The 15,638-nt window shown below is 39.4% G+C and overlaps 1 protein-coding gene across 4 annotated transcripts in view; it reads right to left on the bottom strand.

Annotated features, from left to right (window-relative positions):
- LOC104554014 (poly(rC)-binding protein 3) overlaps window positions 1-15,638 on the bottom strand; it is a 513,107-nt gene that overhangs the window by 393,700 nt on the left and 103,769 nt on the right. For all 4 annotated transcript variants that reach the window (XM_061994937.1, XM_061994938.1, XM_061994939.1 and 1 more), the window contains exon 2: window positions 14,834-14,971. The gene's annotated coding sequence lies outside the window, so the exon portion shown is untranslated. The remainder of the gene's footprint in view (window positions 1-14,833; window positions 14,972-15,638) is intronic.

The raw sequence follows: 15,638 nt of genomic DNA, 5'->3' as shown, positions 1-15,638 counted from the left end.
GAGTATCACAATCCACTTATCAACTAAGAGACAAGAAGCTGGAGTGGTCAGCTTCAGTTTTTTTCTCGCTTTCTCCATCCTTGCCTTTTCTACCACACTAGTCTCATGCTAGCCATGTCAGAGACCTTGCCTATAGCAGCTAGTGAGAGCATCTCTGTAACCCAGCACAGCTAGAAGGTGGCAAGTGTGTACATAGTCTAAAACCTCCTACTCTAAAGCTCCTCCCACCTTGGGTCTTGCATCTGCTACTGCAGATACCTTGTAGAGGAATCTGAGCAAGGCACTGTGGGAGAACCAAGGTGCTGGTGGTGAGAAAGAGATTTGAGAAGAGCAGAGGGAATGAAACTCAGAAGTATGACTCCATTTCCCCCTCCCCTTAGCCCAATACAGTCTTGAACATCTGAAGCTGATGACCCTCTACCACTAAACTCCTTGGGGCTTCACAGCAAAGTGTAGTTTGGGGCACATTAAAAACATGGAAGTCCAACAGATCATATGGGTCAATCTTGACATATGAATGTGATGCTTTGATTTCCTGCCGAAAAGTCCCATTTTAGAGGTTTTTACGTAACACCTCCCATACTCTTACAAAAGCACCTAACATGTTGTATTTAAATATTTTCCCTCCAAGTATGCACTTACTAGCAAAGATCCTGGTTTTTTATTCCAACAAAACCTGCATTTAAGTCATGAAAATAGAGGAAACACTATTCTTCCTAGGAAGCTTTAATAAATAGGTTCCACATTCCAATCCATCTTGAGATTATCTTAAACAAATCTTGACTAGGAAGAATAAAGTTTTTTTGTAGTTACATCACAATTCATAAGCAGTCTTTCATAAGACTTTCACAAGTCAGTCCTTCAGAAGCTTGATAACATGTGTACCTACAGAAGGACATCCAGAGATAAGCATTCCAGATCTGGGAGAGTCCAGTTCTCTTTTCCAGATATAAAATCCAGACAGCATGTATTTCAATTGATTTTACATAAATTAGTGGGATTTATGGTAATATAAATATAGCAAGAAGCTAAAGTTATTAGTTGCACAGGTGTGGGGAGGAGGCCCCTTTTATCATTCACAAGGAAAAGGTGTTATGAACCAGGCTTGATCTACATAATGCAGGGAAAGTATTTCCCCACTGCTGACTGAGCATCTCACAAAAACCAGTGAGTATAAATGGGAATCAATGAGTAGGATGACTCTCCAACCAGAGATAGTTTTAAAACACACCCTGTAATGTCACTAAAACTTCACTTCTCTTCAAGATTAGAGCTGCAAAAGCCATCAAAACAAAGACAGTGTGTTTCAAATGCAGTACTCCAGCTACAGAAGGGGGATCAAGGTGAACCCCTTGAAAGAAAATGCAGAAGGGAGTCTTCCAGAGGCACATGGTGATCCTTAGACTATAACAGCAGATAATACCTGAGAAGAGATTGATAACACTAGCATTGTGGTTCTTTGAAACTCCAACCCTTATAATGCTCATGATTACAACAGTCATTACTCCCAAGGTAAAAGAATAGCACTGTGGAGTCCCACAGGGATAGGTTATAAATGAATGAAATATGCTAAACAATTGGTCTTTGTCAACATACAAAGCTTTCCTGCCTTGATAGCAGATACAGTCAAATGAGACAAAACAAGCTCTCATCGTCTGTACTTGGCTTACAAGTCTTCAAGTAAGCTGGCAAGAAAGAGATAGCGAAAAGTGATATGAAATGATAGATAAATATAATACGAATGATAGTGAAAAGACTGCTATGAGTTGTCTACATCATTAGACTACATAGACTAGTGCTGTTCAGAAGCAGATCCTACACAAAGTCTACAAATTGAGCAGGAACATAGTATTAGATGAACCAAAATGTCCTAAAAAGAATGTCAGCCACAGAGCAGTAGAGGTTGGAAGGGACAGAAAAAAAACCAACTTCAGGCGGGTTTTGAAAACCTCCAGAGAAGGAGACTCCACACCCTCCCTGGACAGCCTGGGCCAGGGCTCCCTTAATTTCACAGTAGTTTTTCCTTAGTTTAAGTAGAACTTTTTGTGTTCCAATTTTTGTCCATTACTCCTGTTCCTATGAATGAATACAACAGAAAACACCTTAAATACTTGTAAGTATTTACTATCCCTGAGCAGCCCATGCCAAGGCTCTCCCATCCTCACAGTAAAATAATTTTTCTTTACGTTTGAATGCAACTTTGTGTTCCAGCTTCATCCCCTTACTCCTTGTCCTGTCACTAGATACATGAGAAAAAAGTGATGTCCCAACCTCCTGACATCCAGCATTTATATATTTGTAAATATTAATGAGATTCCCCCACAGTCTCCTCTAGACTAAAGATCTCCAGTTCCCACAGCCTTTCTTCATAACAAAGATGGTCCAGTCCCCCTGCACTGGACTCTGTCCAGAAGTTCCCTGTCCCTCTCGAACTGGGGATCCCAAAGCTGGACACAGGACTCTAGATGAGGCCTTATCAGGGGAGAGTAGAGGAGGAGAACCTTCCTCAACCTGCTGGCCACACTCTTCTTGATGAATCCCAAGATGCCATTGGACTTCTTGGGCACGTTGCTGGCTCATGTTTAGCTTATTATCAACCTGCACTCCCAGGTCTCTCTCTGCAGAGCTGCTCTCCAGCAGGTCAATCCCCACTCTGTACTGGTGCATGGGATTGTTTCTCCTCAGATGCAGGACTCTGCACTTGTACTTGTTGAACCTCATGAGATTCCTCTCTGCCCAACTCTCAAGCAGGTCGAGATCCCACTGAATGGCAGCACAGTCTACTCGTGAATCAGCCAGTCCTACTACAATAGAAGCAACTGCAAGGATAGAAAAGCAGAGATAGTTCGCAGTGATATCAAAGGGCTCTGGTATCTGTTTCTCAATGACAGCACAGACTCTGGATGGTACCCATCAGCCCTAGTCACACAAAAGCTCAATTGTACAGTGAACTCCAGGCATGCCAAGTCAAGCAGCAAGAGTGACTTGTGAGCAAGAATGACTCACTAGTTAAATTGAGTTTTAATAAAATAAGTTCATATCCACAGATGTAATCTAGATCAACAGCATCATCAATTCGCAAAGTGCAACTCTGCCATGAAAATAGAAAAATCAGTGTTTTAAAACCTATCAAGCAGCAACACACAAAACCTATACACTTCATTTTCTGCCTTGGCAGACAAATCAACAAACCTATCAGTGGGGCTTTCATTTGCATGGGACAGTATGAGCCAGAAATAACACCTATTTCAAACCTTTTTCAATATCCTCCATGGAATTTTGTTCCCTATGCATTTTACATCGGTAACATTTCTATTCTTTCTGGATACATCCACAACAGAATTCATTTGTCTGTCCCACACTAGTCCTCACATCAGCTCATTTGCTTCTCTTCACTAGCTTGTCTCTACATATCTGAATAGCTCTGCACAGACACTGTCTGCAAATGAAGGACCTGGTTAGCTCTTTCTGCAGCAAAGTAGAAAGTGTTTCCCCAGCCTGTACTGCCCTCCAGTCCAGGAGGACTAATATTCACTGGTTTAAGGACCAGTCACTCTTGAATTCCACTTGGGAGGAGGGCAGTAGGTTGACAGCTGACTAGACACATTTTTAAGTACAAATACAGCCATTAACTCTTACGATCATCATTGACCACTAGTATATATGTTGGAGAAGCCACTTTCCAACATCTATGTACCAGGTATGAGTATATTCCATGATATACTGCTTACAAGGCTTGTAGACGACTGAGGCATTTCCAAATAACCTGTTAAAAGTGATTCTGAATAACTGTCATTCAGCAAGCCTTTACAGACATTCTTGCCTGCTTAGAAAGAGAGATTGACTGAGAACATTAAATCAATAGAAGCCAAAGCTGATCCTTGCCTTTAGCACAAAAGTGGCCTTCAAGTGTTTTGAACACTTTTGTGCCACCTTCAAAGTTTAAATAGCACTGACCAACCTTGACAATTCTTTATCTACTCTAGGTCCTCAATGGGAATACTTGAATATTAACTCATAGGTCAGATAGGAGAAAACATTTTTCTACTGAAACCATTAACAAGAAAGTTTTACACTGTCTGAAGTCCCCTGTCTGCCTTCCTATTCCTTGGGAGCAGCCAGAGTCTCACTGCCCTGACATCTAATAGCTTTAAGCATCTAGAAAAACAATCTTTGATTGAGAGACTCTTGTTTTGACAGTAATGAGCTTCTGCCTTTAAGTCTTGAAGGGAGTTCAAAAATCCCAGACTTTTCCTGGATGGCATAGAGAATCAGCCCTCCACATCTACTATTCCAGAAACATGTAGAAAATAAGTCCATTTTGTACATACAGGTCTATAGGAGGCCTTGGCTTTTGTCTTCATCATTTGATATCGTACTTTAACATCTGTAAAGCAGTACCATTATATTCTAGTGTGCTCCCATTGTATACTGACATATAAGCTCTCAGACAGTAGCTCTAAACCAGGAGCTAATCTTCCAGTCAGAAGAAGCAGGACCATTACAATCAAACACAGAAATTCTCATCAATGCAGGCCATCCTAGGCTTCAACAATTCTCAGAGATTTAGAGTGTGACTACTTTGACTTTAAATTATATACCTAAAATAGGTCAGATTAATCTCACCTATTTCTCCCTAGTGACTGTACAGACAGCCTAAGGTTACTAGTTCAGACACAGATATACAAAGCTAAGGAAGACTCATCTTGATCAAGATGCCTACAAGCTAAGAGTAAGCTCTCCCTTTGTACATGAGCCCAAAATATATCAAGAAATACACTTAACTTTAGAAGTATCAGTTCTGCAGAAATTTGTGGAAAAGACATTTGAAATGCTTAGTGATCATAACTTTACATATTCTAAAATCATGAACTACTTAAAAGGTGGAGAAAGTAGGATACCTAATCAAAACAGCAAGATGCAACAACCCCACATCCTCACCCTACTTACCTCAGGTATATTTCAACAGCCCTAGTTTATTAACTCCCACAAAAATATAATTTCACATGCAATAGAGCATCAGAACCATTTAAGCTAGAGGACAATACTAGCAGTAGAATAAAATAAAATGGCTTTGAACTTGCTTTAGTAAAAAATTAGAGGGCTTCCAGTTTTCACAGGAACTCAGCTGTGGAATAACTGGCCTATAACTGGGCAGAGAGCCTTGCTAAATTGAAGATGAACTATGAAAGCCTTATCAAAGGGATTTGTATACTACAGCAGCTGTCATGGCAAGAAAAAAACAGGATGACTCAGGAGGTCCCTTCCAAACCTATACTCCTAATTTAATTTTATACTAAATAGCAGATGTCACATTGATTAAAGAGCAAATAACATCAGTGTTCATGCAGCTCAAGATGCAACTTCAAATATCACTCACACCTCACCTGACCCTAAGCCCCTAGGGCCAGATAGACTGAACTGCATTTTTTATTTTAATTTTTTTTTAAATTAAAGCAGTTCCCCTCTAACATTGAAGAAAGGATACAGCTTACAAACTCTCTTCCTTCATTACCACAGAGAGAATACTATACAGAGCCACACAACAGAAAAAAATTAGAGTTCACCCTAGCAGCACACTCATTTATGCACTATATATCATATGTCAAAACTAAACGATAACACAAACTCCTCTGGTAAAACATTTCTCTTCAGAAACTAGGCATTATCTTACTTGTTTATGATAACTAACCACAAGATATAATCTAGAAAACACATTCTACCTCCACTTGCAAAATAGGCCTATCTCACCTGAGAGATCTGTTTTATTTCTCCCATTCCAGCAGAGCTTCACCACATAAAAGAACTCTACTGCTGACTAGCAGACACTGGCAGTGTGCTTAAGAACTAGTTGTAATGAGAAGAGAGCTTCCACCTGGGTCATAGGCCTCCTCCTCTTTAGAAGGGAATGATCAAATATCAGAATTAATAAAGCAAAACGGTAGCACCTGTGGAGGAGGCACTGCCACTCAGAAAGACAGATCCCTAAAGAAATTGTCTAGGGGTGTTTGTATACTTTGCGGGAATAGATCTTGAGTAAGAAAAAGAAAAAGCTGCAGTGATTTTGCCTGGGCCTGGTTTTTGGAAGATGGGTAAACAAAGATCTGCCAGAAGCTTCCCCTGTAGCTGATAGGGCCAGTGCCAGTCAATTCTAAGATGGACCCTGCAGCTGACTCAGACCTGGCCAAATAGTGATGGAGGTAATGCCTCTGTGAGTAACGCATTTGAGAAGGGGAAGAAGATGCTGCGCAGTTGCTGAACTGCAGCAGTAATAGGGAGTGAGAATGTCGGAATATCTCCGCAGACATGAAGGTCAGTGGAGAAGAAGGGGGAGGAGGTGCCCAAGCATTGGAAGAAAGACTCCCCTGTGACCTGTGGTGCAGCCCATGGTGAGGCAGTTGTCCCCTTGCAGCCATGGAGGAACACAGAGGAGCTGGAGGACCCCACGCCGGAGCAGGTGGATGCCCAAAGAAAGCTGTGACTCCATGGGAAATCCACACTAGGACAAGTTTCTAGCAGGCCCTTGGGAAGGACCCACATGGAGAAGTTTGCAGAAAACCATCTCCCATGGGAGGGACTACACACTGTAGCAGTAGGAAGTGTTATCAAGCCTCTTCCTGAGAAGCAGTGGCAAAGTTCATCTGTAATGAACTGACCACAACTCCCATCCTCCATCCCCGGCGTTGCTGGAGGGAAGGGTAGTCCTGGGAAGAGGGAGGGGTGGGGGGAGGTGTTTTAATATTCAATTTTATTTCTCACCTGCCTGCCCTATTCTGCTTGTTCTTTAATAAATCAAACCTTTTTCACCTCGAGTCTGTTTTGCCCGTGATACTAGTTGATGAGTTATCTTCCTGTCCTTATCTCGACTCACAAACATCTTGTTATATTTTTCTCTCCCCTGTCCAGCTTGGGAGAGGGAGTGATATTACAACTTGGTGGGCACCTGGCACCCAGCCAGGGCTAAACCACCACAAAAGCATATAAAGCAGTTGCAATGACTACACTGAGATATGAACTACCATAAGAATGAAAATACTTACAGAAATATTTTAGAAAACAAAACAAAACAACAACCTCTCAAACAAATAGGATGAACATTCATATAGCAACATTTTACAAACCACCCAAAACTCAGATCGGCTCACCTTTCTGAATAGCTGACAGAAAGATACCTAAGACTCAAATCCTACTTCAGGAGTGGGGTGCCATGCCTCTGCCACTCGTTTTGGTGCTCTCTGTTCATTCTTTGGGCTACATTCAGGAGGGAAGAAATGGGGATTTGAGACATCTATGGCTGCATGAAACCTGTATGTTAGGGGCATGCATGTACAAGGGCTGCTGGTAACACCCGTGGAAGGTGCCCTGTATGGCCACATGCAGTAAGTAGTTTGGTGCTGCCTGGTAAGGAAGAGAGGACTATAATGGGTCCAGGAAAATATGTTTCTTCTCAATGAAGACTGTATTAACATCAAGACAACCTCATTTTGAAGGAAGAACATTATATTATAAATGGGAAAGTACAAGTAAATTATCCTCTTCATAAATGTTCCTGACCCTGGTGACAAGGTATATACTGACTATATAGGTTGCTTCTGAACAACTAATTTTTCAAAAAATACACTGTTTATAGTTTTCTGAGATTCTAAAAAGAATCATTGCTGCTCTTAGTCAAGCTCTCCCCCACTAATTGCAATACAGCTCCTATTAGTCTTTCCAGTTTCCACAGTGATTTGAAACTTTGATAACGTTTTTCATTTTGTTTCTTCTGTAGACAAAGGCAAAAGCATTTCCTTTCCAACAGCATGACACAGGCTACAGACAGTCTGACGCCAAAGCTTTCTGCAGATCAATATATTTAATGCATTTGAAGCCAGTAAAGTCTCCCAGGCTAGTCCAGGGTTGCCTGACGAAAAATCAAGCAAAAAGGCTAGAGAGCTGTGTGGATATGGATTTAATATTAAATTTGCTTTCTTAAGGATCTCTCCATTTTAACAGAAACTCAAGTTACTTTGGGTTGTAGTTTAGTGTATTTGTCTCAAAAAGTTTTGGTGACTATGGAAAAAATTTAACATGGTAAGTGCAGTCAGATACTCTTGAATCCAGATTGGCCAAAAGTATATTTATATGCATAAAGACAAAACAGTGAATAAATCACAAAGATTGTGGGGACAAGAATATTATCAGTTCCATCACACCAATTGTCTTTCTCTCCATCTCCCAGATTTATTTTGTTCACTTGAATATTGCTCCAGCCACTCTGCCTTTACCCACAGGCTGTCCTCATTCACTTGATACCTCTCATTTTCATTAACCTTCAATCTTTATTGCTCCAAGTCATCTTTTTTTGCCATTTGATGAAGCTTTACTCACCCTTAAATACAACAGTCAGAGGAAATCACACAAGTGAGGAAGCCAGTTGTTCTCCTATCAAACCCATCTGAATTGTTTTCTTTCCTCAGAGCCCTGAGGCTCCTTCAGCCTCGAAAATTCCTCAGAAATTCTCATTCATTTTTTCCTTCTTTCCTCCTCCTACTCCATAAAGCTGTGTGTTAAGAAAAAAGGCATAAGCCTCACTAAACCAGCTGCCATAGTTTTCAGTTTCACTTTATATCCATCAAAAACCATGATTATGTACTAGGCTACTCTGTAAAACTCTATAGTACCATGGAACAATTGTTACTTTTTTGTCAATATTTAAAAGCTGATAGATAATGGTACTAGAAGTTCACACTTTGTCTTGCAAAATAGAAGCATTTTGATTGCTCACAGTTGGAAGAGCAACCTAATAAACTTCAGGTCTCTGTACAACCTTGGGCTGCCAGAAACAGTGAACAAAACATCTTCCACTGCAGTATAGTATTAAATGTGAAGCTCAAATAGCTTTAAATGCAAATATTAATTATTTCATGCTAATATTTCAGCAAGAGTGAATGCAATTATTTTATCAAAATAGATGCAGTGGGAGGTAAGCTGTTACTGGTTTGCTGAAAATAAACTGAGTCTTTCAGTCATTTTTTCTTGCACAGATTAGGTTGTTAAAAAGAGAAACATTGCCTTTCTGTTATATTAAAAGGCCTGTCTATGAATTTCTAGACCACTTGCACTGCTTTCCTGAATGCTAACAGTCCAGGTTAACGTAATAATATTTGAAAAGTGTTTATACCATTTTTTAATAATGTTTTTATTGAAAATCTGGAAAGTGACAATCAGGATATATCACAAAATCACTAAATCTAACATTGTTTATTTCTCTCTCTGAGCGCATCCCATTCTGCTACAAATCTCCATCGTGGTATGTTATAGTCCTAGCAGAAAGTAGTGTCCCTGCCACAAATTCCAGGACAATCTGACTCCAACAGCTCTTTGGAATGGCACTTGATTCCTTTGTAGCAAATGTATGAGAGGAGCAGGTGAATTATATCCTCTGGCTTCCATAAAGGACAGGACAGAATTAAAGGAACGGTTTCGGTGTCTATTTTTTTGCACAATGTTGTCTTGTGTTTAAAATGGCAGAAACCAGCTGCGGCTGTTTCACCCTGGGACCAAATCTGCCTATGCCCTGTCATAGGCATTGGGCAGCAGCCCAGCTCTCTGCACATCTCTGCTTATCAAGTCAAATTGCAGATGTGCCGCTTCAGACAGAAGCTTTATGTGATGCCTATCAAAATTCCTAGAGAACGCAGTGATCACTCAAAAAAGTGATAATCTCATCACAGAAAAACTGTCTTTGTGCACGTCCTGAGTCTTGTGGCTTGAGGTTCTCCTGACAGAAAAGTTTAGCCTGGAAGCAAGCAAGCAACAAAAATTTGCATATGCATTCACATCACAATGTTAACTCTCCTCTGCATTAACTTCTCATTGAAGCAACTCTTCCTAGCTGCTTGCCCCTGCTATTCAGCAATGCCTAACATAATACATACATTTTAGAAAACAAGCACGACTTCCTTTGTGACTATTCCTTATGATGTACAGAAAGTAGTTTTTGTCCATGCTTTCTGAAGAGACAGCTGAAATGTCAAATAACAGCTGCATGCTAAAAAACTAAAAGGACGTACTATGAGATACTAAGAAAGGACCTTTTCTATCTCAATGAGACTTCCATCTGAGCAGAACAGTTTCTGTTTTGAACTTGCCTTCTGAGGGATCTTGACTATAATTTTTGTATCATACACTACAGGCCTCATCTCTTTGCACATCTCTAAAAGTGTCTATTCTGTCTCTTAAATTTAAATATGGTATATGTAACACCACAGCAGACAGAAAAAACAGTCTGCCTGAAAACTTGGGGTTTTTTATATGCCAGTAGTATAGATAAAAACTCTACTATAGTCCATTGACATTTGGACCAGAGGCCAAGTTTCTCTCTGCTGTTTACTTCAAATAACCCATGCCATTTCATTCCAGCAAAGAGTTTGCCCCAAGTGACTTGCTAAAACTTTTGATCACAAACACTGAAAGCACAATAATCCTCAAGCTCAAATGAATTAACACGCTAGGTATGAATTAGCACACTACGTTGTTACGGGTCAGAAAAAGCAGAAGCTGTTCAGTTTACTGTGAAAAGAAGGCATTTGTCTGATAAATTAAAACCAAAACAAACAACCAAAGTACTGTCAAATTGAGTATGGATAAGACAGTTCCAAAATAGAAATTATTCACTCCCAAGCACAGGCAAAGCTAAATGATATGAATGGTAGGACCAGAGCTCTTCTGGAAGCTTCTCATGAGGAAGGCAAATGCTGCACTCTTTCAGGAAGAACTCCAACTCATGTAAGGAAGACCACTGAAATCACTGTGACCATTCAGCTTGCTGACAGGTGACCTACATCTGTGCTTCCCAGTGCAAGACGAGAAACTTCAACTATCCTGAAGGGTAATTGATACTACATTTATTTTTCTACTCACAATTGAGTTATTTAAAGAGACTTTCAACAATAGCAAGAGATGAGTAAGAAAAAGAACCCACAACCCAACAACAAACCCAAACAAACAAATAAAAAACCAACAAAAAGAAATAATAACTGAAAAATATTAATAAAAAAATAAAAAAATATACTAAAGACAAACAGAACAAAATTCCTCTTCTAAATGACCATTTCTGAATAAAAATCACTTTTCTAGTCTTTTATTCTACTACAGTTCTGTAAAGATCTCTTTCCAGTTTCTACTATAATTGTTACAAAGGATTAAAACAAAATAGCCCCAATATTTTCAGTGATGAAACGCAATAACATTATACAATTGTACAGAGAATGTAAATGACAATACCTTCTACCGAGCATATTTAAACTGTATGAAATAGTGTCTGTGAAATGTCAATATGTGCATTTAGAAGCCATATTTAGGTTAAATTAGTGAAGACAAAGGGTTTTTTTTCTGCTCAGATAAACAGCTCTAGGTGAAATTAACATGGGTCTGAATTCAAACTCCCAACTAAAAATAAAATCCAAGTTGTTTCATCCTGCAACAGTCTGTAAAAAGCAGCAGATTTTGTGTGGAATTACTCTAATAGGATAATCTTATTACCAGATGTAGCTAGGAAATAAATCTTATTTCTTTAAGTGGCTTCTTGGTCAAGAGAAAGTTTGGACTACATAGAAATTTACATGTCTGAATATAAAGACTGACAACAGAAAATGTTTGTTCAGTGGCTGGTGAAGCTCATTTCTCTATCTTCGAAGTTCCACAAACAACTCCACCTCAGCAAGAAGATGGTCATCACAAATTTGGGAGCCCCTGTGATGCTGAAACCACACCTAAATCCTCAAATCTCCAATCTGATCAGCATATAACTAACAGGTGCAGAAAGATTTGCACTCCTTGGAAAATACCTGTTTTCTAGGGTGCAATTGGAAGAGGTAGTATCCTATATTGCACAGGTGTGCAGCTGGAGCACATTGGAGTGTGAGGGATCTTGTTTCCAGGTTCACACCATAACCTGGTTCACACCACTTACAGCAGAACTACAAGCTAGGGTGGTAAACAGGAGTGGGGAGTGGTCCACTAGTCCCACTGCAGTCCTGCCAGAGCAAAGTTGCAAATTTCATGCAGCTGGCAGAAAGGCTCCTGAGAGAATAGCATAGCCCAGTGGCTAAGTAACTTGATTAGGACGGGAAAACACGCAGTTTCATACAAGCAAATAGATCCCATATATCTGTCAGGATGCAATGACAACAACAAAGCCTGATGAGCCCTTTTAAAAAACCCTGCTATGGGGACCTACCTCCAGTGAAGATCTCAAGCTCAGCAGCCTGTAGGTACTGGGCTCTGATCAGGCATTGCTATGGGCTATTTCAAGGCAGCTTCTGCTGTGTTTGCAGGCTTCCACCCAGTTCTGGCATGCACAACAGAGATTGTATGTCCCAGTCCTATGTCTTTCTGAAACTTGCTACTGAACACACCTGTTTCAGCCCTTAAAAATGTCATCAGAGAGGCATGGAAACTACATCCTGCCCTTTGTTCTTACATGTAAAGCATTGCTTGCTCAACATTGTAAACACAATTCTCCCACCAACTGCAATGAGAAGTGTATTGCATCTTCTGTGTTTTCCCTTTCCTGTGTACCTTGCAATTAAGGACAAAAATGTTGTCCTTGTGATAAATTTCCTTACCATAACACAGAAACTAATAACAATGATGGGAATTAAAAAACACTAGAAGAAAAAGCAGCTCATTATTTAGACAAAATAATAGAAATCATAAATCATTGGAATGACAGGATTGAATGTGAAACCTTTAATTATACATTTAATCATTTACTCACTTCTTGGTTTATCCATAGTAATGTTCATGAAGCTTCAATAAGATTTGAGTTTGAAGATAGTTTTATTTTACACATCAATTGCATGACATACATATACAAATGTTTTGAAGAATAAAAAAAAAAAAATTAATTTTCAACTATGTTGACACCTTTACTGAACATCTTTATTGTTCTCAGTCATACTGGCCCTCACTTAATGGCATCACTGTGTCAATGCATATCAAGTCCATCTCCATTGCACAGATACTATATAAAATAAAGTAGAATTAGGGGGAAATAAGTGGTGGTTCAGAAAGTACACTACTGTACTAAAACACCAGAGTGTAATTATATCATTGAAGAAGACTCTATGTTGTTTATAAAGTATGGACAAACCTGTGCCTACAGGCTGTGTCTGCTCCACTGCCTTTTCCACAAGCAGGCAAGAAGCATCTACTAGAGTAGAAAAGTGATTTCTCAGCCCCTGAACAGCTTTTCCTATGTATTCCAGAGTCCAACAACAGAGAGGAAAGTGGTTGTTCCTGTTGCCATCAGATTCAGACTCGGCAATGGAATATCTTGATTTCTGTAAAAATTCTGTTCACCAATATAATCTTTTGGCACACTCAGAGCAGTACTAACTGCAAACAAAAAAATCAAACCAAAAGCAAAAATAGGAAAATTCTCCTTCGTCTAACTGGAGAATAAGGAGAAGTCCAGACAGCCCTCCTGTTTACACAGATCCCCTCAAAGAACATGCAGGAGGAAAAAGCAGGTTTTCATGATGTAACATTGCTTGTATGCCAAGAAAAGCAGCCTAATATTGTACTAAACACATAATCTAGTAGCAATTGTAAAGGCACTGTTATACTGCCATATATTGCATTGCATATCAGAGAACTGTTGGCAGGAAAGTACTTGTCCTCTGGAGTACCTTTAATTTTGTTATATCGTGTCGCAGGCACTGGCAAATTGGCTTAAGATTCTTAGCTGGAGTGGGCTGTCGAATAGCTAAAACTGTAATTCTACTGCTCTATATATGGTTTTCTTTAAAAAAAAGAGTGTCTACCATGCCTGGGTTGCAGAGAAGACGATTTTTCTCTACTCATTCACAGCTCATGCTTTTTTGCCCCAGCATAGAAGACAAAAGCAGACAGGGCCTATTCAGTGTTTATGGTAGAGAAGTTGGCAGGAGCAAATACAGTGGAGAGGCATACACTCAGAGTTTCAGCCATCCCAAGGGAGGAGGGCAACATTTTTATTATGTCTTTTGTAAAGACATAAACCACAAGATGGAAGACTCCAAGGTGATCTTCAGGTTTTGTTTCAGATTTCTGTTGTTAATAATCTGTTTCAGTTTTGATCATCATTTTTTAGAAAACTAAGCCAACCTCTGTACACGAGACTCTTGAATCTGTTGGACTGGCTTATTGCTACTTGACAGACCTCCAGGCTCACTGCTATGCACTGGAGGAAATGTTCCAGACTGCTGCAGTCTCTGCCTCTATCATTTTCCAGAAAAGGCAAACCCAGAAAGAAAAAGGGATAGTGTAGATTGGTTCTGATTATCATATAAGTTTACTATACGTTTGTTTCTCAGCTTTGCAAGGAAGAAAAAATTGCCTAGGTAAAGAAGGAAACACAGGCCCAGATCTGTAGGAGTCGAGGTCTACAGACAGCACTAGGAAAACTAATTTTGTTCCTTTGTTTCCTCTTTTAGATCTCTTTTTTAATCGTGAGGAGTTTGGACAATTTTGGTAATAGTCTGATATTTCTGTGTCATTCACCCAATTTGAAAAGGACCTGAATAGCAAAACATGCATTAAAAAAACCAAAACAACAAAAAACCACAGAACTGCCTATTCTATTAAATTCACATTCAAGGCTTAAACTTAAAATATAGGAGGTGTCTGGCTTAGTACTTCTGAATAAATGTCAGGCACCAGTATCAGAGACCTGGAAACAGGAGACAATTTTACATTCTCTTTCTGAAAATATAATGGAGAGGAAACTCCTGAGGCAACACCTAAAGCAGGATCATTCGTTGTGTACCTGGCAACGCAAGACTGAGACACCAAGACATTTACTCACCCTGCTAGCCAGATGATCTGTAGCTATTAGGAGTTTTTCTCTCTCTCCTTTCTCTAGTCCACTCATGCATCAGGTTCCTCAGAGATATGGGATAACCAAGTGAATTTACGTATCTTGGTCTGGGTGTAATACAATTTCCTGTGACAGAGAAGATATAGAGACCAAATGTAGCATATGAAGGCATTGAAACAATCATTTCTAATCACGCTATGGTTCAAGTAGTTCCTACCGTCTACCTTCAACAGTAGCTAATATGCAAGAATAAAAACACCAAGAAATGGTTTCCAAATAAACAGCCTGAGGGGATTATTATTTAGTGAATGCCAGAATCTTTTACGCTGCCCTAATTAGTTGTAGAGAAATGACATGTGTGAGGAGAGTTTCTAAAGTTTTACTCAATAGTATCTTATATCAATCAATTCTAATTGTTAATTAAGCACACTTCAAGTAAGTTTTTATTTCATTAGTGTAAAATGCATTTATTTTTAAAGTTTCTATCCCACTCTTCAGAGAACCACAGCAGTGACCATGATCCTTTTTCAAATATTAATTCAATCCCATCATTCTACAATATTCTCTTTTCTGTGCCTTCTCTAAACAAACTTTTCTAATTGTTTTTCACTTGAGAATGTCTTTCTTAAAGATTATTCATTGGTCTTGTGGGTTTTTTAAATGCTGATAGACTTTTTCCCTTTATGGATAAACTGTTCAGACCTAAATATATTTCTGAATGGAGACCAAGCATTTCTGTTTCTTTCTTTTCCTCCCTGTACCACCAAGTGAGCTGTGGGAGACCAGTTCAACA

This window comes from Colius striatus, chromosome 4 (assembly GCF_028858725.1).
Source record: "Colius striatus isolate bColStr4 chromosome 4, bColStr4.1.hap1, whole genome shotgun sequence".
NCBI lineage: Eukaryota > Metazoa > Chordata > Aves > Coliiformes > Coliidae > Colius > Colius striatus.
The sequence above is the reverse complement of the archived record's forward strand: the minus strand, read 5'-3'. Positions and strand labels throughout refer to the sequence as shown.